The following is a 21675-nucleotide window of genomic DNA, read 5'->3' as shown; positions in this document are numbered from 1 at the left end:
GATAGGAGGCTTGCGCTGTACGGAACACAGGGTAAAAGGGGGGCACTGGATGAGTGAGATGGAGAAAATGGTGGGGATGGGACTAAGTTAAGAAGGGCTGATAGAATTGTAAAACCTAAAAGCCCCTGTTGGCTATCTTATTACGCACAAGAAAACCGAGTCCCAGGGAAATTCCTTAAGATCTCATGAGTTCTTCAATTCTTTAAAGACTCTAAAGGGCCAGTTTTTGTGGCACTCTTCTGGAGACATACTTTTACGTTTTTTAAAAGGCCAACTAGAGGGAGACTTCTAGGATTCCTACTGCGGAGGAGCGAAACTAGTATTCAAGGTCTGGGGGGAGTAGCGATCTCACGGAAAAGGGAAATGAGCAAAGCTGTCCCGCGGCGGCGACGGAGTTTCGGTGGGAGGGAGGCTGTGGGCCCGGAGCCACGAATAATCGCACGCCCCCACCCCATCCCCCAACACACACCGGTGCCCCGACTTCCAGCGCCAGGCAGGGCAACTCACCCCACCCCCGGGCACCTGCCCGGGCCCAACGCCGGGCACCTGCCCCTGGCCCCGCGGGGACCGGCATCGCCTTTCCCCAACTTCCGGGAAAACTTTGGCCGGTGCGGACCGTCCCGCCGCCGCCGCCTTCCCCGCACCTGCGGCTCCAAGCGCGCGCCCCCCGCCCGCCCCGCACCCCTCGAGGCCCGCCCCCGCTCACCCCAGCGCCCGCCCGGCCGCGGCCGCCCGCCCAGTCGGGGCCCGAGGACCCTCACCTCGGGCGGCGGTCGAAGGCACTTTCCTCCCCGTCCCCGTCCAGCCCACCGTACCCCCGCGACCAGAGACGGCTCCCGGGAGTGTCCGGGACTCTAGCCACCTCAGGAGCCGCACCGGGAGCGAGAGCTGAGGAATCCCGCGAGACTGCGCCGCCAGGTCTGGCGGGCAGGTCACGGCTTGCGGCGGCAGCGGCGGGTCTGGCTCTCCGCCAGGGCCCCGCCCGCGCTGTGCCGGCCGGGCCTGGTTCTGGGCCGGCCCGGCCGGGCCGGGTGAACGGTGTCGCGGTGTCGGGGTCCAGCTGTTGGGCCGGGGAGCCCCCTCCACTTTGCCGTCTCTTATGTGCTGTCCAGAGGGGTTCAGCCTAGAATCCCAAATAAAGCTTCTTTTAGAAGAACCCAATTTATTACGAATTTCAGGAGCCAAGAATTCTTAAACGGGGCCAATTTGCTCTGGAAAGTCAATTGCCCAAGTGACCTTAGTTGGAGAGTGGGTAACTTGCTGGGTATCTGTCTTAAAAAAACCAAACCAAACCAAACCAAAAAACCAAAAAACCCTTTTATTAATTCAGGGAGTCTGGTCACCAACCGGAGGCACAGGTGGCAATGGGATTTCAGCCCTGGCAGGTCCTATGGTTTACTGATGCGGAACCGTAATAGAAAGTTCAACTGCTTTAGGAGTCAACCCAGTTTTTAGTACCAGCTGTGCCACGCGTCATCTCACAGTGCTTACCTATTCATCCCTTCCCTCTAACGTTTGAAAATCACCAGATCTTCATACGGTCACCAAGTTTGGTCTTTTCCAGAATGTCATACATTCTCTTTTCCAGTGGAATCGTACGGTATGTAGCCTTTTCAGACTGGCCACTGTCACTCAGTACTATTCCTTCATGTCTTCCCATGGCTTGATAGCTCATTTCTCTTTAGTGATAAATAATATTGCATTGTCTGGATGGACCACAGGTTATTTATCCATTCACCTACTGAAGGACATCTTGGTTGATTCCAAGTTTTGGCTCTTATGAATAAAGCTGTTACAAAAAACATCTGTGTGCAGGTGTTTGTGTGGAAGTAACTTTTCAGTTCCTTCGGGTAAATAGCAAGGAACCAGATTGCTGGATCATGTGGTAAAAGTATATTCAGTTTTATAAAAGAAAAAAAAAAGTGCTAAACTGTGTTCCGAAGTGGCTATACCATTTTGTGTTCACACCAGCAACGCTTGAGAGTTCCTGGTGTTTAACCCCTCGCCAAGGTTTGATGTTGTTACTGTTCTGGATTGTGGCTATTCTAATAGGTGTTTAGTGGTATCTCTATTTTAATTTGCATTTCCCTGATGAAATAAGATATGGGCATTTTTTCATGTGCTTATTTGTCATTTGTATATCTTCTTTGATGAGATGTCTGTTAAGGTCTTTGGCATGTCTTTTAATTTGGTTGTTGGTTTTCTTATTGTTGAGTTTTAAGAGTCCTGTGTATATTTTGGATAATAATCCTTTATCAGATATATCTTTTGCAAATATTTTCTGCCAGTCTGTGGTTTAACGCCTAATTCTCTAGACCTCCTCTTTCACAGAGCAGAAGTTATTAATTTTAATGAAGTCCAGTTTGTTAATTTTTTCTTTCATGGATCGTGCCTTTGTTGTATCTAAAAAGTGTGTATCTAAAAAGTCATCACAAACCCAAGGACTTCTAGATCTTCTCCTATGTTATCTTCTAGGAGTTTTATAGTTTTGTGTTTAAATTTAGGTCTGTGATTCATTTTGAGTTTATCTTTGTGAAAGGTGTGTGACCAGATTTATTTCTTTTTTTGCATGTGCAGTTGTTACAGCACTGTTTGTTGAAAAGATGATCTTTGCTCCATTGTATTGCCTCTGCTACTTTGTCAAAGATAAGTTGACTGTATTTATATGGGTCTGTTTCTGGGCTCTCTATTCTGTTCCATTGATCTATTTGTCTATTCTTTCACCAATACCACACTGCCTTGATTACTGTAGTTTTGTAGTGAGTCTTGAAGTCGGTAGTGTCAGTCTCCAACTTTATTCTTCCTCAATATTGTGTTGGCTATTCTGGGTCTTTTTCTTCTCTGTATAAACTTTAGAGTCATTTTGTCGATATCCACAAAATAACTTGCTGGGATTTTGATTGGGATTTCATTAAATCTATAGATCAATAGATTTGGGAAGCACTAGTTGGGAAGCACTAGCATCTTGGCAATATTGAGTCTTTTTATCCCTGAGCATCAACTATCTCTATTTATTTATTTCTTCATTGATTTCTTCCATCAGAGTTTTGTGGTTTTCCTCATATTGATCTTATATATATTTTGTTAGTTTAATGCTCAAGTATTTCATTTTTCGGGATGTTAATGTAAATGGTATTGGGGTTGTTTATTTGTTTGTTTTTAATTGGTATTGTATTTTTTATTTCAAATTCACTTGTTCATTGCTGGTATATAGGAAAGCAATGAGATTTATGTTAACCTTGTATCCTGCAAGCGTACTATAATCACTTATTAGTTACAGGAGTGTTTTAGTAGATCTTTCCAGATTTTCTACATAGACAATCGTGTCATCTATAAACAAAATCAATTTTATTTCTTCCCTCCCAATCTGTATACTTTTTCTTTCTTTCTTTCTTTCTTTTTTTTTTTGGTCTTATTGCATTAGCTAGGACTTCAGTACAATGTTGAAAAGGAATACTGTAGTGAGAAGGAACATTCTTGCCTGTTCCTATTCTCAGCAGGAAAGCTTCTAGCTTTTTAGGATGATGTTAGCTGTAGGTTTTTTGTAGATGTTCTTTAGCAGGTTGAGGAACTTCCCCTCTATTCCTAGTTTGCTGAGAGTTTTTATCTTGAATGGGTGTTGGATTTCATCGTGTTTTTTTCTGCATATATTGACATGATTATATGATTTTTCTTCCTTAGCTTGTTGATATGATGGATTACATGAATTTTCAAATGTTGAATCAGCCTTGTATACCTACGATAAATCTGAAGTCTGCTCTTCTGAAATTAATATAGCTACTCCAGCTTTCTTTTGATTAGTGTTAGTGTGGCATATCTTTCTCCATTCCTTTACTTTTAATCTATATGTGTCTTTATTTTTAAAATGGGTTTCTTGTGGACAACACATTGTTGGGGCTTGTGTTTTCATCTACTCTGATAATCTCTGCCTTTTAATTAGTGGATTTTTACCATTGATGTTTAAAGTGATTATTGATATAGTTGGATTACGATACTATTTTCTATTCATTGCCCTTGGTCTTGTTGCTATTTTTTCCTTCCACTCTTTTTCTGCTTTTTGTGGTTTTAATTGAGCATTTTGTATAATTCCATTTTCTCTCCTTTCTTAGCATATCAATTTTACTTCTTTTTTTACTTTTTTTTTAAAAATTGGTTGCCCTATTGTTTGCAATATATGTTTACAACTCATCCAAGTCCACTTTCAAATAACACTATACTGCTTCAGGAGTTGTGCAAGTACCTTATAATAACAAAGCATTCTTAATTCCTCCCGCCCACCCTTTATATCATTGCTGTCATTTATTTCACTTATACATAAGCTATAATCATTGAATATGTAGTTGCTATTACTGTTTTGAACGAACTGTTATCTCTTAAATCAATTAAGAATAAGAAAAATAAAAGTTTTAGTTTGCTTTCACTTATTCTTTCTCTAATGCTTTTCCTTCCTTTATTAGATCATGTTTCTGACCTATATAATTTTCGTTTTCTCTGAAGAGCTTATTTTAACATTTCTTGCAAGGCAACAAATTCCCTCAATGTTCGACTGAGAAAGTCTTTATTTTTCCTTAACTTTTGAAGGATGATTTTGCAGGATACAGAATTCTAGGTTGGTGGGGTTTTTCTCTTAACACTAAATATTTCAGTCCAGTCTATTCTTGCTTGCATGATTTCTGAGGAGAAGTTGGATATAATTCTTGTTTTTCCTCCTCCATAAGTAAGATTTTCCCCCCACTCTGGCTTCAAGATTTTTTCTTTATTTTTAATTTTCTGCAGTATGCATTTTATGTGCCTAGGTGTAATGTTTGTTATCTGCATTTATCCTGCTTGGTGTTCTCTGAGCTTCCTGTATCTGTGGTTTGGTGCCTGACATTAATTTGGGGTAGATTCTCAGTCATTATTTCTTCAAATATTTCTTCTGTTCCTTTCTCTCTTTCTTCTCCTCTGGTAGTCCCATTACACATATGTTACACTTTTGTAGTTGTCCCAGAGTTCCTGGACCTTCTATTCAATGTTTTTTTCAATCTTTTGTCTCTCTTTGCTTTTCAGTTTCGGAAGTTTGTATTGACATATCCTCAAGCTCAGAGGTTCTTTCCTCAACTGTGTCCAGTCTACTAAAGAGCCCATTAAAGGCAGTCTTCATTTCCATTACACTGTTTTTGATCTCTAGCATTTCTTTGTGATTCTTTCTTAGAATTTCCATTTATCTGCTTACATTATCCATTTGCTCTTGCATGTTGTCTACTTTTTCATTTACAGCTCTTAGCATATTAATCATAGTTATTTTAAATTTCTGGTCTGATAATTCCAACATGCCATATCTGAGTCTGGTTCTGATGCTTGCTCTGTTTCTTCAAATTGGGTTTTTTGCTTTATAGTATGCCATGTAACTTTTTGTTGAAAGTCAGACATGATGTACTGGGTAAAAGGAACTTGGGTAAACAAGGCTTCAGTGCTGTGGTGTCAACGTGGGGGTGGTGTGGGAAGCATTCTATAGACCTATGATTAGGTCTCAGTCTTTTAGTGAGCCTGTGGCCTTGGGCTATGAACTTCACAAGTGCTTCTCAGTTTACACCCCCATTAGGTGGATAGTATGGCTAGAGTGGGCTGGGATTGGGTATTTCTCTTCGCCCGGTCAGTTAGGCTCTGATAAAACCCCAATAGATTAGCCTCTGGTAAGATAATTTCTCTGAAGAGCAGGTCTGGTTAAGAACAGAATGCTCTGACATATTTCAAATTGTTTCCTTTTCTTTTCCTCCCTGCCAGAAACGTAAGGGGCTTTTTCTCCAATATTCACTGTGAGAATCTGGTAGAGCTTCAGAAAATAAAACTCACAAAAGTGTGGGTATCCCCCAAAGACTGGGTCCCTGTGGAGTTTTGAACTCTAGCAGTCTTCTGCACTGAGTCTCCAGGAGTTCATCTATTACAGTTCAGGTTTTCATACCGCCTACTGGTTCCCCTGGAGGTTTCTGCCCAGTAAGTTGTGATTCTCTGTTTCTGCCTGTTTGTCTCTCCAATTTTGGGAGCAGCAGTTTGCTTTGTGATCTCAATTCTCTAACATGTCTAAGAAGAGTTGTTGATTTCCAGTTTGTTCAGCTTTTTACTTGTTAGGATGGAGTGATGGCGTCTATACTCTTTACATGCCAGACCAGAAACCCCAATCCTTCATTTTCTAAAATAAGTATTGTTTTAAGAATTTGATTGACAATTCCAACTGCTACTGCCTTAGCGGAACAAAGTTTCTCCAAGAAATTAAATTTAAAAATTCCAAAGCTACAATATTATGTAATTTGGCATTATTATTAATAGAACACTGGTTATATCAATATGAATATCATGATTATAACAGCATCATTAAATGATTTTGCCGAAATGAAGGGGAGAAAATAAATTTCATAGAGTAAGTTGTGTGAATTTTTATTTTATTACTTATCCAAACATCTACAGCCCTTCACCAGACTACGCAGACACACACGATAATAATTAAATTTTTTCATCGCTGATACCTTGTCCATACTAATTAAAATATAGCTTTATACATTACAAAAATTTTTATCTTAGGATAAAGGTAGGAAGATTGAACATATTTAACAGTTTGTTAGCTTGATTTATGACTTTTAACTATGTAAACATAGAGGCGCAGCTACTATGGAAAACTGTATGGAGGTTCCAAAAAAACTAAAAATAGAGTTGCTATATGATCCAGCAATCCCACTCCTGGGCGTATATCTAGACAAAATTATAATTTGAAAAGATACATTCACCTCAATGTTTATAGCAGCACTATTTACAATAGGCAAGACATGGAAACAACCTAAATGTCTATTGACATGAATGGATAAAGAAGATGAGGTATATATACACAATGGAATACTACTACTCAGCCATAAAAAAGAATGAAATAATGCCATTTGCAGCAACATGGATGGACCTAGGGGTTATCATACTAAGTGAGGTAAGTCAGAAAGAGGACAAATACCATATGATATCCCATACATGTGGAATCTGAAATATGACACAAATGAACTTATTTACAAAACAGAAACAGACTCACAGACATAGAGAACAAATTTATGGCTACCAAGGGGAAAGGGGGTGGGGGAGGGATAAATTAGGAGTCTGGGATTGGCAGATACAAACTACTATATATAAAATAGATAAAAACAAAGTCCTACTGTATAGCATGTGAAACTATATTCAGTATCCTGAATGGAAAAACCATAATGGAAAAGAGTATGAAAAAGAATATATATACACGTATAACTGAATCACTTTGCTGTACACCAGAAATTAACACAACATTGTAAATCAACTCTACTTCCATAAAAAAAGTAAATAAATAGAGCACGGTGCCCTCCTTTGTACTCTTGCCTGGGGCCTACAAACACGTGGGTAGGCCTGCTTGTGACCACTCACCTGATGCCCAGGCTTTAGGGGGCTGAGGAGCAAACAGCAGTAGGGGGACCTCCACTGGACGAGTCTGAACTGAGCAGAGGCATAGAAAAGAACAGAGGGAAAGAGAGGAACTTGGGCTGCATGGGCTCCTTCCCTCGTGAAGTTTCCTCCCAAACTCTTCTTGGTCTAACCCTTGAAAGCTCTCCCCATGGCTCCAGTCCCTCCAGGTGACACGTGTGAATTTGATAGCTTATTGACTTAATTTAGGGGAGTCTATGGGCACAACATCGAGGATAACCTTTATTTAAAAGCTTTCACTTGAAGTATGTTGCCTGTGGAGCCCTGCTATAAAAGCTAATTACTGCTCTGCAATTAGGTTCATGGGTACCGTATGACCTAGAGGGGTGGGATAGGGAGGATGGGAGGGAGGCTCAAGAGGGAGGGGACATGGGGACATATGTATGCATATGGCTGATTCACTTTGGTGTACAACGGAAACTAACACAGTATTGTGAAGCAATTTTACTCCAATAAAGATCTATTCAAAAAAAAAAGCTAATTACTGCAGTGTTTGTAGCATAACAATTAACCTTTTGCTGTGGTTGTATCCATTATGGTTGGCCAGAAATAATACACCTTCTAATTACTACCTCCAGTATTACTGGAAAATAAAAATTTTGGTAGTAACATGACACTGCAGGAAAGAGCCACATATTTTCATGACAGTTTGATGTATAAGATTGCCTTGTTGGAGCTCTGGTATTGTCATTTGCAAGTAAAGAGATTCATAATGCAAACGAAAACCAGCTTCAGCTCTATTAATGCTTTGAGTTGCATTTTGTGCCTGTGATTTTACCCTACTTGGTTTTGTTTTTAGTGGCTTCACTACCTTCCATCTGGTCATCTTTAATATTTAATATTTTGTCCCTTTTTCTAGCCAATTAGCTATATTAAGTCAAACACTAGAAATTGTATTTCCCTAAATCTTTTTGCACCTAAAAAAGGGCTTCTGCCTCAAATGTAATGATAAAGATAATAACTAATGTCCTTTGATATGCAAAGCCAACTTTATACCTAATTGTGCATCATGGGCTACTCATGACTATACGTCATTTTCTAAAATTGACTTAAAACAAATGGGATAAGTATGTGTTGTAGGGTGATAAGTGGAGGAAAATATGGAATTAAATTTTAAAGAAACTAGAATTAAAGAAATGTCACTGTTTCTGCTGTTCAGTAGAAAAGATTTTATAGAGGAGGTGGGCTTTCGGAAGCAACTGGAATGTAAAATTCTTGAGAGATTTGGTGTTCCAGACATGGTATGTGGATTGGGAAACAGGATAGTTTAAAACAATAGACCTTGTGTGTTTTCACTGGAAGGCAGAGGCAGATTTACCATGAAGCTAATGAAGCTCCAGCCTGAGAGCTCCATTTAATTTTACATTTGAAATCTGACCTTCTCTTAAAAAGAGTCCCTAAAATTTGTAAGCTTCAAGAAACTTACAATCAGAATTCATTCCTCTTGAAAGAAGGAAAACAAGATAGTGGAGGCCAGAGAAATGGAGTGATTCAGGTGGACTTTGAGGCAGTTAATAACAATTAGAAGAGTCTAACTGATTTCCTCTAGATAAGGGGAAATAACGGGAGGTGAGGTTACTGACCTATGTTCTTATTAATAATAAACCTTGTAGAACTAGTTAACTTTTGTTTGTATAACTTTGGCAAAACTTAAAACTTTAATTAATTAATTTATTTGAGGGGAAATGGAGTGCTGAGCCGGACACGTACATGCCCGTTCTTGTTGCAGAAATCTTCAAGCCAGGGAAAGCCGTGCCAGTCTTTGGCCCTCCACCCCTTCCTCCAATCTAGAGGCCCTTGCTGCCAAAGGGAGAGTTCATGGGAAAAGGAAATTCTTCTCCCACATTGCTTGGCCTGGCCCTTCACCTTCTCCGTTAATGATGAGGCATTTCTTCCCATTGGGGTGGAGGTGGAGGGTGAGGATGGCAGATGGGGAGGTGGTCGTTATCACCCTCTTCCATTGGGTGGATTTTCTTTCCCACACTGCCTTATCGGAAAGTAGAATCCACATTCAAGGTGGATTCAGCCTCCAAATAAACCTACTAATGAACAACTAAAACCATTATAAAAATTTGGGTCAATTTCAATCTCTTTTTATATACAATTTCATATGATCACTTTCATTTTTAATTTGAACACGTACTTTTTACTTAAATAACTATACTTTTGCTCAAATTGAATGGATTACAATCTTAAGGATAATATTTTATTTAAAAAAGAGAGGTGATTTAAACAGGAATTTTATGAATAAAATATTTCCATTTTAGTAAAAACTCTGGATAAAATAAATACTGTATTTGAATTTGATGAATAAATCCACTGTAGCAAAAATGACAGTAAGAGAATTACATGGGTAGTTCGACAACCAGAGACACCAGAGATTGTAAAATCGTTTCTCTGGGCTTACTGTAATTATAAAACAAATATGAAAGTTACAGAAAGTTTTCCTAAATAAATTTAATTATTTAAAAACAAAAAAACACTGACAGGTCTAGGCTTGAGTTGGGTGAGACCAGGACATGGTGGGAGGGATAGAGATGCAGAGGAGAGATAAAAAGATATACTTCTAAGGAGGTATAAGAAACTGTTGATGTTGGGTCCCTTGTGGCTGGTTAGAATATTAGAGTCTAAGGCAGAGGCTGATGTGCAAAGGGGACTTTTATAGAGCATATATTACTTTTATAAAAACATTTTGTAGGAAAATCTTACAAAGTAGTATATATACAACAGAAAAGAAAAAAGAAAAACACAGTACTAAAACCAACAATGAGATACCACTATACATGTATTAGAATGGCCAAAATCCAGAACACTGACAACACCAAATGCTGACAAGGATGTGGAACAACAGGAATTCTCATTCAGTTGCCAGTGGGAATGAAAAATGGTACAGCTACTTTGGAAGACTGTGTGGCAGTTTCTTACAAAACTACACATACTCTTACTGAGATAGGATGGGACCTGGGACCTGGGACCCTTTGCTGCTGTGCTTGCACCTGGACACAGATCTCCTCGAGCAACAGAATACAAAGAAACTACAAGGGACTAAAAATAACTGCGTGCATGTGCAGTTGGGGTAAATCATGAACAACAAGATACAAAAAGGCCAAACCCAACTGCCACTTCTGAGGTGCCAGGAGCAAAAGCAGGACACTGTGCATGATCCCTGCACACGGCATCACGAGGAGGTGGGTGGACCACCTAAGCCGCCACTCCAGCCTGACCCACCAATCCACTCCCACCCTCTCCCCATTTAAGGAACCAGCCCACCCCCTGCCACCCCTCGGGGAGCAAGCAAGGGCACCTCATACTTGTTTTCGCTCCCTTGTGCTGCAGCATGCGTCCCAGTAAAGACTTGCCTGAATTCCTTGTCTGACCTCTTATCAATTTCTATTGATTAAAGCGTCCAGGGACCCTGGTCGGTAACTTTCCATACAACCATATGATCCAGCAATCATACCCCCTTGTATTTACTGAAATAAGTTGAAAAATTATGCCCATGCAAAAACCTGCTCTCTGATGTTTGCAGCAATTTTATTTGTGATAGCCAAAGCTTGGAATCAACCAAAATGTCCTTCCGTAGTGTTAGGGACTGAATGTTTGCGTCCCCTCCCCACTCCCAAATTCATATGTTGAAGCCCTAACCTCTAATGTGATGCTATTAGGAGGTGGGGTCTTTGGGAGGTAAGTAGATTTAGATGAGGACATGAGGGTGGAGCCCCCATGATGGGATTAGTTCCTTGCAAGAGGAAGAAGAGCACCAGAGCTTTCTTTTTCTACCATGTAAGGATACAGCCAGAAGGCAGCCATCTGTGAGCCAGGAAGAGCACGGAATCCACTGATGCCTTGATCTTGCACTTCCCAGCCTCCAGAACTGTGAGAAATAAATGTTTGTTATTTAAGCCTCCAAGTTTATGGTGTTTTGCTATAGCAGCCCAAGCTGACTGAGACAGTGGGTGGATGGAAAAATAAACTGTGGTACATCCAGACAATGGAATAGTATTCAGTACTAAAAAGAAATGAGCTATCAAGCCATGAGAAGACATGGAGGAATCTTAAATACATATTACTGAGAGAAGACAATCTGAAAAAGCTACAGAACTATAGTATGATTCCAACTCTATGACATTCTGAAAAAGGCAAAACTATGGAGACAGTAAAAGATCGGTGGTTGCCAGGGGTTAGTGGGGAAGGAGGGATGAATAGGAAGAGCACAGAGGATTTTTAGGGCAGTGAAATTATTCTACATGATACTACACTGGTGGATACATAGCATTAGACATCAGTTAAAACTCACTGAAGGTACAACACCAAGAGTGATCCCTAATGTAAAGTATGATCTCTGAGTGATGATGGTGTCAATGTAGGTTCATCAATTGCAACAAATCACACCACTCTGGCGAGGATGTTGATAGTGGGGCGGCTGTGTGTGTGAGGGCAGGGAGTGTATGGGAACTCTCTGTACTTACCCCTCTACTTTGCTGTGAGCCTAAAGCCAGTCTGAAATATAAAGTCTATTAAAAAGAAGAAAAGAAAAAGAAAAAGAGAAAGGAAGAGGAAAAGAAAAAGAAAGGGTTCCAGGAAAACTTCCCAGAAGATTGGAATCTTGCTTTTGAGAGCTTGATGGTTAGTCTAAAGGGGTAGGTGAAGTTAGGAGTCCCTATCGGGACCTTAAAAAGCCACAGGCAAGAAGGAGTTGAGATTACAGAATAATATAATTAGTTAGACAAATGGGTAAAATAAAAGGAAGGTCTGCATGCAGACACACAGGCATTCACACTACTCTGCTGGGGTCAAATCCCTAGCACTGGGACGGGAGTGGAAAGAGATAGAGGATACCACTCTCCCACGAGAGGTCTCTAAACACACACAGAATGGGAGGGAAATGAGTGCTACCTCCTGCTCTAATGGAAAAATTAGATAAGGCAGAGGAAATTTCTAGAAAAGTGTGTATGTCTTGGTCATTTTTCATCCAGTTTGGCAATTGGAGTTCTCCCAAAGAGCTATACACTAGCAGACTGCAAAAAATGTTGGAATGGATATATTCCTTGGCTTTTTTCCTGTTGGACTGGTTTACCTATGGTTGAAGTGTTGGCAGTCCATTTTATTCAACAAGAAAAACAGTGATTTGAGACATTTTGTAAATATCATGAGCTGCAGGGAAACTGTATCATGGAGGAAAAAAACCCGACACATCTTGGACATTAAGCATGATTATTAGATCTGCTTTTGTCATTTTATTTAGCATTTGATTCCCTGGTTAAGCCTTTTTGCATAAGCCCATCTCATGTATTTTTCTAAACCTAATTTATGCACATTTTCGTTCCTGGGTAGGATGGAAACTCTCATACTGGAAAATTGATTCTCTTTTGGAAAAAGGAGGTTTTTTGTTTTTTGTTTTTCTAATTGCTCCCATGCTTTGGGTAATGAGTCTTTTCAAACATTTCTCCTGATCATGGTTCGAAACTTTAAGTATAACAATGAAATTCCTTAGAAACGGGAAGTAAGAAAAACAACTTTGAGATGGGAGAGGCCTGGAAAATGAATGAGGTATTCGGTGACATCCCAGGCTCTGTAAAGAGAGCCTGGTGAAAGGCATTGGGGGAGTATTTACAACTACCAGGTTTTGTGAAGTTATATATAGTTCCTGCAGGCAATCTTCTCCTTTACGTCAGATAGCAAGAGGCAGAGTAGTGTGGCTAACATCTAGGGCTGTAGCTTTGGACTTCCTGAGTTCAAAACATAGGCTAGACGTTTACTAACTCTGTACCTTAGATAAGTGCCTTCAGTTCTCTGGCGTGGTTTCTATATCTGTCAAATCAGTTCAGTAATAATACATTTCTCACTAGGTCTTTTGAGGCTTAAGAATTAATTTACATAATGCATTAAAACTATGGCCTGGAGAGTAGTAAGATGCCCAATTAATGTTGACCACTAAGTCCATTGAAGAAAGTCCCTGGAGACCTTCTGGAATATAGGTAGATGATGGTGGCATGATCTCTTCTGATTGAGACACCGGGCATTCCCTGTCTCTTCCTTTCATCTCGGGAGGTGTTTTTGAGAAACACACAACAACCACTATTGCCCATGAATTTAAAGGTTAAGCTCTCTCATGTATCTGTGATCAGCTACAGGTCAGCTAGGCGACTCTGCTTCCAGAGGTTGGATGGCTATTGGCTGTGATACTTCTCCATATGGCCTGGCATTCTCCAGCAGACTACTCTAGCTAGGGTTTGTTCATATGGGTCTCAGAAATTTCTAGAAGGAGAGTGAAACTCTGCCAGGCCTTTTGAGATCTAGACTCAGAACTGGCATAGTATTGCTTCTGTTGTGTTCTGTTTGGTAAAGCAGTCCACAAGGCCAGCCCAGATTCAAGGGGTGGGGAAATGCCATCTCTCAATAGGCAGAGCTTCAATGTCATCTTGCAAAGGGGAGTGGGAAAAGGGAAGAAAATAATCGCAGCCATTTTTTGCAAACAATCTTCTACAGTGCCCAATTTAATAATTTCTTCTACAGATTTTCCGGCAGGTGGTCATGTAGCTGGAACACCTTCAAAAATGGGCAGGTCACTGTTTTACCAGGCAGCTCTCATTGTTAAAATGCTTTTCTTTATTATGCCTCTGTAGAGACACTGACTCTCACAGAATCTTTGAATCACAGAATTAAAGGTCATCCAGGCAATGAACTTTTTGAAGCCAGATTCCTGTACAGGAAGCCACATGAAGTCTGCAATTTCCCCTGATTTGTCCCAGTTCTACCTTTTGGAGCAAAACAGTACATTCTGTATGTATTACTTATTTGTTTTCAAGAGATTCTAATTAAGGCCTACTTGGGCATTACATAACAGGTACATACTCTAGTTCCCATTCATGCATTTTTTTCATTCACTTGTTCATGCATTTAATATTTATGAAACAGATTCCATGGGCCAGGCACTCATCTTAATATGAGTAAGAGCATGGTGTTGCAAAGCACTCATATTTAATGCAAAGTTTCATTCTACCACTTGCCGACTATGTGATTTGGAAAATTTATTTAATTTCTCTAATTCTCAGTTTCCTCACGTGAAAATTGGGTATATAATATCTCTACCTCACAAGGTAGTTGTGATAATTAAATGAAGTAACAAATATAAAGTGCCCGGCCTTTAGTAGGCCCTCAGTTAATGGCAACTATCACTATTATTATTATTATCAAGGGATAATTGTAGCCCTGGATATGTTTCCTGGGATCTCATGATCTCTTGGGGTCTCAAATTACTCTCCACTTCTTGGGAATGCTTCTTTCTTTAGAATGAGTTATATTGTACACAGATAATATAGTATGGTGTAGCAGTTTGAATAAAATGGCCTTTCCAGTCAGACATAACTGGGTATGAATCCTGGCTCAGCCATTTACTATTCTGTGACTTAAATTCTCAAAGCCTCAGTTTATAAATCTGCAGAATGAGAATAATAATAATTTATAGATTTGGTATGAGGAATATGAGAGAATGTACATAAAACCCTTAGCATGGTGCCTGATGCTTAGTGAGTCCCTCCACTGCCCACTCTCTACTAGATGGATGCTGTGAATTTTACTTGATGCTTTTTCATAATGTGTAGCATGGCATCATGGAAAGAATCAGAAGAAAACTTGGGTCGAGCCACTCTAGCTTTACCTTAATGTGTAAGGGAGGAGATGGATTCTGTGGTCCCCAGGATAGCTTGCAGCTCTAATAGCCCGCAATTCCCTTCCTCCAGGTTCTCTTACTCCTTTTATCAGAAGTAGAGTTATGTAGGAGTGTTGGGATGACCATAGAGAGTGCAAGAAAATGGAAATTCAAAGCCCTTCCGAGATTAAATAATCTCATGTTGTGAGTCTCAGCTCCCCACGAATGTGCCAGGCCACGCTGTTGTTGATAATCAAGAATCGTGGTCTAGAAAGCCAAAGTTAGAGAGAAATTGCCCTCTTTTGCCCAGGCATCATGCCAGGAGTTTCACACAGTGCTAAAGGGCCTCACAGCAGCTGTAACTCAGGGGACGGCAACTAGACAGAGTCTCTTTTGGAAAGCGGTAATAGCACTGTCAAATGTTACAGGTAAATGCTGAATAAGCTTTCTTACGTTTTCCTTTCTGTGTCCTCTAAAGTGTAGGAAAACAACTGTTTGACTGCCTCTTCGTCTCATCTGCATTTTCTCACGTGCTTTCTTCTGATTTTCTTCAAGTGACAGTCTCGTATGCATAACCTATGTGGAAATAACTTAAAATTGAAAGACAACACTCACTGATGACCTGCGGCTAATCTCCCGCCATTGGCTTAAATGTTGTTCAGAGTAAGAAAGGAAGATTGCAGCAAATTACTGACTTCTATGTTCTAGTGCCTTAGACTGCTTTAAAAAAAAAAAAAAAATTGATCCTAGTCTTAGCAAATGACGTCCTTAAGGACCAGTCTCCCAGACGTGAGGACTAGATTTAACATGAGAGGGACAGGACGGCAGAACTGGGACCCTGTGATTTTTATTTTTATTTTTATTTTTAACTTAATGTAAAGCTCTCCCACTATCGTTAACAGCATATACACAGGAAAAATTCAGAGCATACACGACTTTGACTGGCTTAAGTGCCATGGACATGTCATCAGGGAATACTAATCACAGCCCACTCTGGCTGCTTGCAGCCTCATCTTGCTACTGTTGTGTTAGGTTCCATTTAAAGCTCAACATCCCTTTTATGTTTACCCTTTCCTCATGGGGCTCCCTCGTAAGTTATCTAAGAAATGTACCATGTTTAACAATGTAGTTGAGCAAATATATATATATATATATATATATTTTTTACACTCATGAGAGAATGATTTCACTCCTGGGTGTGTCTCATTAGTACTGTTTCTGATTTGAACCAAGATAAGATGCTCCTCCAACACCCTTGCAAGGATGGCTATGTCTTGTGAAATTCCTGTCATTTTCAACTGGAATATTGTTCTCTAAGCAGCTGACAACATATAGGCCATATCAATGTTATTTGCGTAAAAAATAAGTATCCAGATGTTAGTCTGTTTGTCCAAACCATCAAAAAAGCAGAAAAGGTTGTGGGAAAGATAGCTAGTTTGGGCACAAAATAATATATTTGGTAATAAATTAAGTATCATAATAGAACTGTTATAAAACATTTACAAATCTTTCAGAATATGATAAGGAAAAGGTAACTATAAACATACAGTGTAATAAAGTGTGATTAAAGCCTCATAGCATGTCATAGTGGTGCCAGAGAAATCACCCCAGGGAACAAAACAGTAAAAAGCAAAAAGACTTCTATCACTGTGTCAAGTCCAACAAACGTTATTTTGGCATAGTTGTGAGTTTCTATAATGTATGATAATTAAGTCAGTTTTCCATAATAGTATGGCTTTAATAGTATGGTAATTATCAGTCAAGTTAAAACAAAAAACAAAAAACAACCAAACAGTCTATATATATTATAAGAAGGATAGAAAGACTAAAATCTCTTGCTAGACAAAGAGACAAAGAATAACATAGAAAAGGAAAATGTTCAGCAAATATATGCACAGAATTATAGCTAAAAGAAACATTGGGAAACGAATTAGACTACCATCTCTCTAAAGACTTCCTGTATCTTACCCTCTCCCTCCCAATAAAAATTTTGGAAATATTTATTTTAGATGATAATTATAATGAACATTTATTTGGTACTTAACATGAGTCAGGCATTTGCTGAATGGTTGTGTCATCTTGTTTGGTTCTACTAATAACTCTCTAATCCTGGGAGGTAAGTACTTTTATCATTGCCATTTTTACAGATGGCTTCTAGAGATCGGGTAACTTGCCCAGGGTTACACACTAGTAAGTAGAGAGCAAGATGGAACCCAGGTCTCTCTGACCTTTGACCCTCTACCAGTCATTTGCCTGTTTGCTCTCAGCTCCAATCTAGCCCTTCCATGATCTGCTCTGCCTTGCAGGATGCTAAATCTGCACTGTCCAATACAGAAACCACTAGCCACATGTGATTCTTCAAGTTATATTAATTTAAAATTAAACACAATTTAAAATTCAGTTCCTCAGTCATAGCAGCCACATTTCAAGCACTCAATAGTCCCCAAGTGGCTAGTGGATATTGTATCAGACAGCAAAGATGATAGAACATTTCCATCACTGCAGAAAGTTCTACTGGACAGTGCTGAATTCTAGATCCTGAAAACTACATTTCCTTTCAATAAACTCCCAGTGCCAATGGAAGACACTGATGGGAGGTGGGAGAAGGGGAGAATGGCTACAAACTCCAGTGCCATTAGGCAGTTTTAGTGGCCCACAGCTGCTGCTGCAGTGGGTGGCAGCTGTGGCAGCACTGGGCCTCAGCGATGTGTCAGTAGTTCTGGCAACAATAGTAAGCCTCAGTTATTAGAGAAATGCAAATCAGAACTGCAATGAGGTACTACTGTGTACTGGTCAGAATGACCAGTAACATCTTAGAAACTCAAATTATCAGATCCACTCAGGACCTCCTGAATGAGATGCTCTGAGGATGGAGCCCAGTAGATCTGTGTTTTCAGAAGCCCTCCAGGTGATTTTGCTACACACTGAAGTTTGATTACCACTGGTCTAAAGACAACTTTTATTATCCATACCTGTAAATCCTCCTAGAGTTCCATAAGTGGGGTCCAAAAATTTCAGTCATTTAAAATGCAGGGTTGCATTATTGTGGGATTAATGAACTGACTGGCATGGGCTTTCTGAGGAGAATGAAAGCTCATAGAGTTGTGCTTTGTCTGAATTCACTGCAGGGCAAATTATGCTGGGGTTTTATGATAAATATATGTCTTCCGAATATATACACTCTATACTGAAATCCATGGTGCATTTAATAGACAAAAGGCTAGATTAATTTAAATAGAACTCAAGTTCATGGAGACCACTTGACACCTGTGATGTTTCACAGAATTGGAGGAAGCTTGGTTTTTTTTTATTCCTACCTCTGCTTGTCTGATGGCTTCACTTTCTCAAGTTTGATTTTTCTTCTATAATTCTTCCTTCTCTCCTCCACCTGTGCAAAGATAGTGGATTTCCATATTTTGTGAAAAAGACCATCGCCTCCTGTATTGGAGAGGTTCCCTCCTCAGTTCCCCCCATGGAGTCTTTGCTTAGCCCAATGCGTTACATTTAGTTGCTTGTGGATCTGTCATCCCCCCACTAAATGGAGGACCTGACCCCTTGTGAGCAGAGACATTTACTTACATCTCCCTGCATCCCTAGTTTTCATCACAAGGCCTGGCAGACAGCCAGAGTTCAACATATTGGTTTAATGAATGAAGCAATGACTGAATGTTACAATTTATGAAATATATTCATCTATTCAACATCAAAATGTTTTGCATAGCAAATTTTAATACAAGAAATGCATGCCAGGAATTTTACCCACATGAATTTTAATATGTGAGGAATGCATGTACTTAAAATGTTATGTACTGTGCTGTTTATCATTTGGTTCATCTTAACCTCATCAATTTTTCAGGAACATCCAGCAGATGGCACCAATAAATACTGTCATGGGACTGAATTGGAAATTGGTTGATAAGTTCAACATGAACTTAAAAAAAAAAAAGGAAGATAAATAAAACTTTAGTTCAACTGATAATAATAATTAGCACCTGTTTGGCATTTTCCAGTTAACAAAGTGCTTTTATATCCTTGTCTCAATTCTGTCTCAAATTATGTCAATGTATTGAGAAAATTTTATTATGTACTTTAGATTTTTGTTGGCATGTCATTAAGTCACAGTAGCAGGATAATTTATGCCAGTTAATGACTCTATTATTAGTTTATATTTATAATACACACCAATCTTTCAAGGATCAAAATTTTCTTTGGAACATTTAGGCATGATCCTATACATGAGAACTGAACAGTAACTGAGACCACTAATAATTTAGTGAACTGTTTCCCTGGCTTATTAAACAGTAATGATTCCTTTCATTTATAAGGTGTACTGTGAATACAAAGCACTTGCTGAAATGTAGATCCTCTTGATTCTTGCAACAGCCATATGATGTGGACCAAACAAATATTACTTTGTGGGTGAAGAGACAGTAATTCTCTTCCTCTCCTTCTTTCCCATTCCTCATGCCTCCTCCTGGGCCCCATTGCTGCCCTTCCCAGCTTGATTAGCTCAGGCTTAATATGTCATAAATCCAGTGATGCATGAATTGCAATTAACATTAGCTTCACTTAGAAAATTTCAAGAAATACTTAGAAAGGTTAAAACTCAATATTTAAGGATATGCCACTATTTGGGAAAAAATAGGAAATAAAACAGGAGCCAAAGAGCCTTTAGCCTGTGGGTAATCACTCTTATAACTTAAGATGTGTATTAGCTCAGGCTGCCATAACTAAATACCATAGACTAGGTGGCTTAAACAACAAAAGCTCATATCTCACAGTCTGGAGTCTGGGAAGTCCAATATTAAGGTGCTGGCTGATTTGCTTTCTTGTTAGAACTGTCTTCCTGGCTTGCAGACAGCCACCTTCTCACTGTGTGTTCACATGGCCTTTTCTCAGTGCATGTGCTTGGAGAGGGAGAGGGAGAGGGAGAGGGAGAGGGAGAGGGAGGGGGAGAGGTAGAGGGAGGGGGAGAGGGAAGGGGGAGAGGGAGAGGGAGGGGAGAGGGAGAGGGAGCGGGAGCTCTCTCAGGTTTCCTTTTATAAGTTACAAGGGCACTAATCTCATCATGAAGGCCCCACCCTCGTGAACTCATTTAACCTAATTTACTTCCCAAAGGCCACATCTCCAAATACCATCCCATTGGGGGTTGGGGCTTCAACATATGAATTTGGGGCTGATACAAACATTCAATCTATAACAAGATGTTACTGACTTTAAGACAGACAGTTGCTGATTTGGAATCAACAGATTTTCCCCCATTATTTTCCCTTGTCCCTTTAATACTCAGTTGCTTTTTTCCCAGTGAGCATGTTTTGCAGAGGATGCCTCTGATTGTTTTGGAAATGGACCATTTTCCCTTTCACACCGATAACAAGCCCAGAGCCTAAAGGCACCTGACAGAAGACACAGCCCTCAGGGGAGCACTATCTGTTCAGTACTTTGAAGTCACACAATTAATACATAGTGCATACCCAAGATCTGGAGTATTGCTGAGTATTTACTGATTTAAGTATAAAGCACATACTCAAGGCAAAGCTCATTACAGTTCAGTAAAATTGTCTCATCGGTGTTTCAAATTCCAGGAGAACTAAACCATTCACTCAAGAAGACTTTACGTGCCATAAATGAAGTAGAACCAGCTGTTTATCATGTTGCGTAATCTTACACACCCTCTCCACCTTGTTACTCAAAACAATTTGTAGCCAGACAGACCTCGGTTCAAATCCTAACTCTGAAACTTAGTCCTTATGTGGCTCTTATAAACTCTTTGAGTCCCACTTTCTACAAATGTAAAATGGAGGTAATTATCTACCTCATGGACATTCAGAAGATTGGATGAGCTAGCACAGGCCAAGTGTTCAGCAGAATGCCTAGCCAAGTAGCAAAGGTTTAATAAATATTTCAAGTTGTTTTACATTATTTTTCTTTTTCTCCTTCAATATTGGGTTTTCTCTACGTCTTGGATATTATATGCTAAGTATAAGTGGTGAACAAAGCAGATGTCCCCTTTCCCAACAGAGTTTAAAGGCTAATGGGAAAGAGAGACACTAAAGATGTAAAACAAGTGTCAATTACAAATTGTGATTAGGACGCTGAGAGAAAAGAACCTGGTGCCCTGGGAGAATAGCACAGGGGCCAACTGAGATCAAGCAGACAAAGAAGCTTTTCTGAGGAGGAGCCAGTGAAGCCTAAAAGACTAGGAGGAACCACCTGGAAGAAAGGGAGGGAGCAGTATTGGGGAAGGTTCTGAAATGGGAAAAAGCTTGACGTGCTCAGGTATCTGAAAGATGAGCAGTGTGGATGCAGCATATGAAGGAGGGAGAAGATGGCTGAGAGTGAGGCCAGGGACAGAAGCAGGAAGGCCTTGTCATGTAAGAGTGAGGAAGAAGAGGGTGAGGAGGGAAGGGAAGGATAGCTGAGATTTACTGGGCACTTGCTATGTGCCAGCACAGTTCCAAGAGTTTTACATTCATGAACTTACAAAAAACTGTAGACAGGAGGTCTGCTATTATAGGCCATGGAAAGGAGTTTGTTTTTATTTTGAGTGC

General features: G+C 39.9%; 1 protein-coding gene across 2 annotated transcripts in view; it reads right to left on the bottom strand.

Moving 5' to 3' along the window:
• Positions 1 to 907, bottom strand: part of FZD6 (frizzled class receptor 6) — a 36694-nt gene extending 35787 nt beyond the window's left edge. For both annotated transcript variants that reach the window (XM_061171275.1, XM_061171276.1), the window contains exon 1: positions 762 to 907. The gene's annotated coding sequence lies outside the window, so the exon portion shown is untranslated. The remainder of the gene's footprint in view (positions 1 to 761) is intronic.
• Positions 908 to 21675: the final 20768 nt, after the last annotated feature.

Source organism: Eubalaena glacialis, chromosome 17, assembly GCF_028564815.1.
Source record: "Eubalaena glacialis isolate mEubGla1 chromosome 17, mEubGla1.1.hap2.+ XY, whole genome shotgun sequence".
In the NCBI taxonomy this organism is placed as follows: domain Eukaryota; kingdom Metazoa; phylum Chordata; class Mammalia; order Artiodactyla; family Balaenidae; genus Eubalaena; species Eubalaena glacialis.
This window is presented reverse-complemented; position numbering and strand designations above follow the sequence as displayed.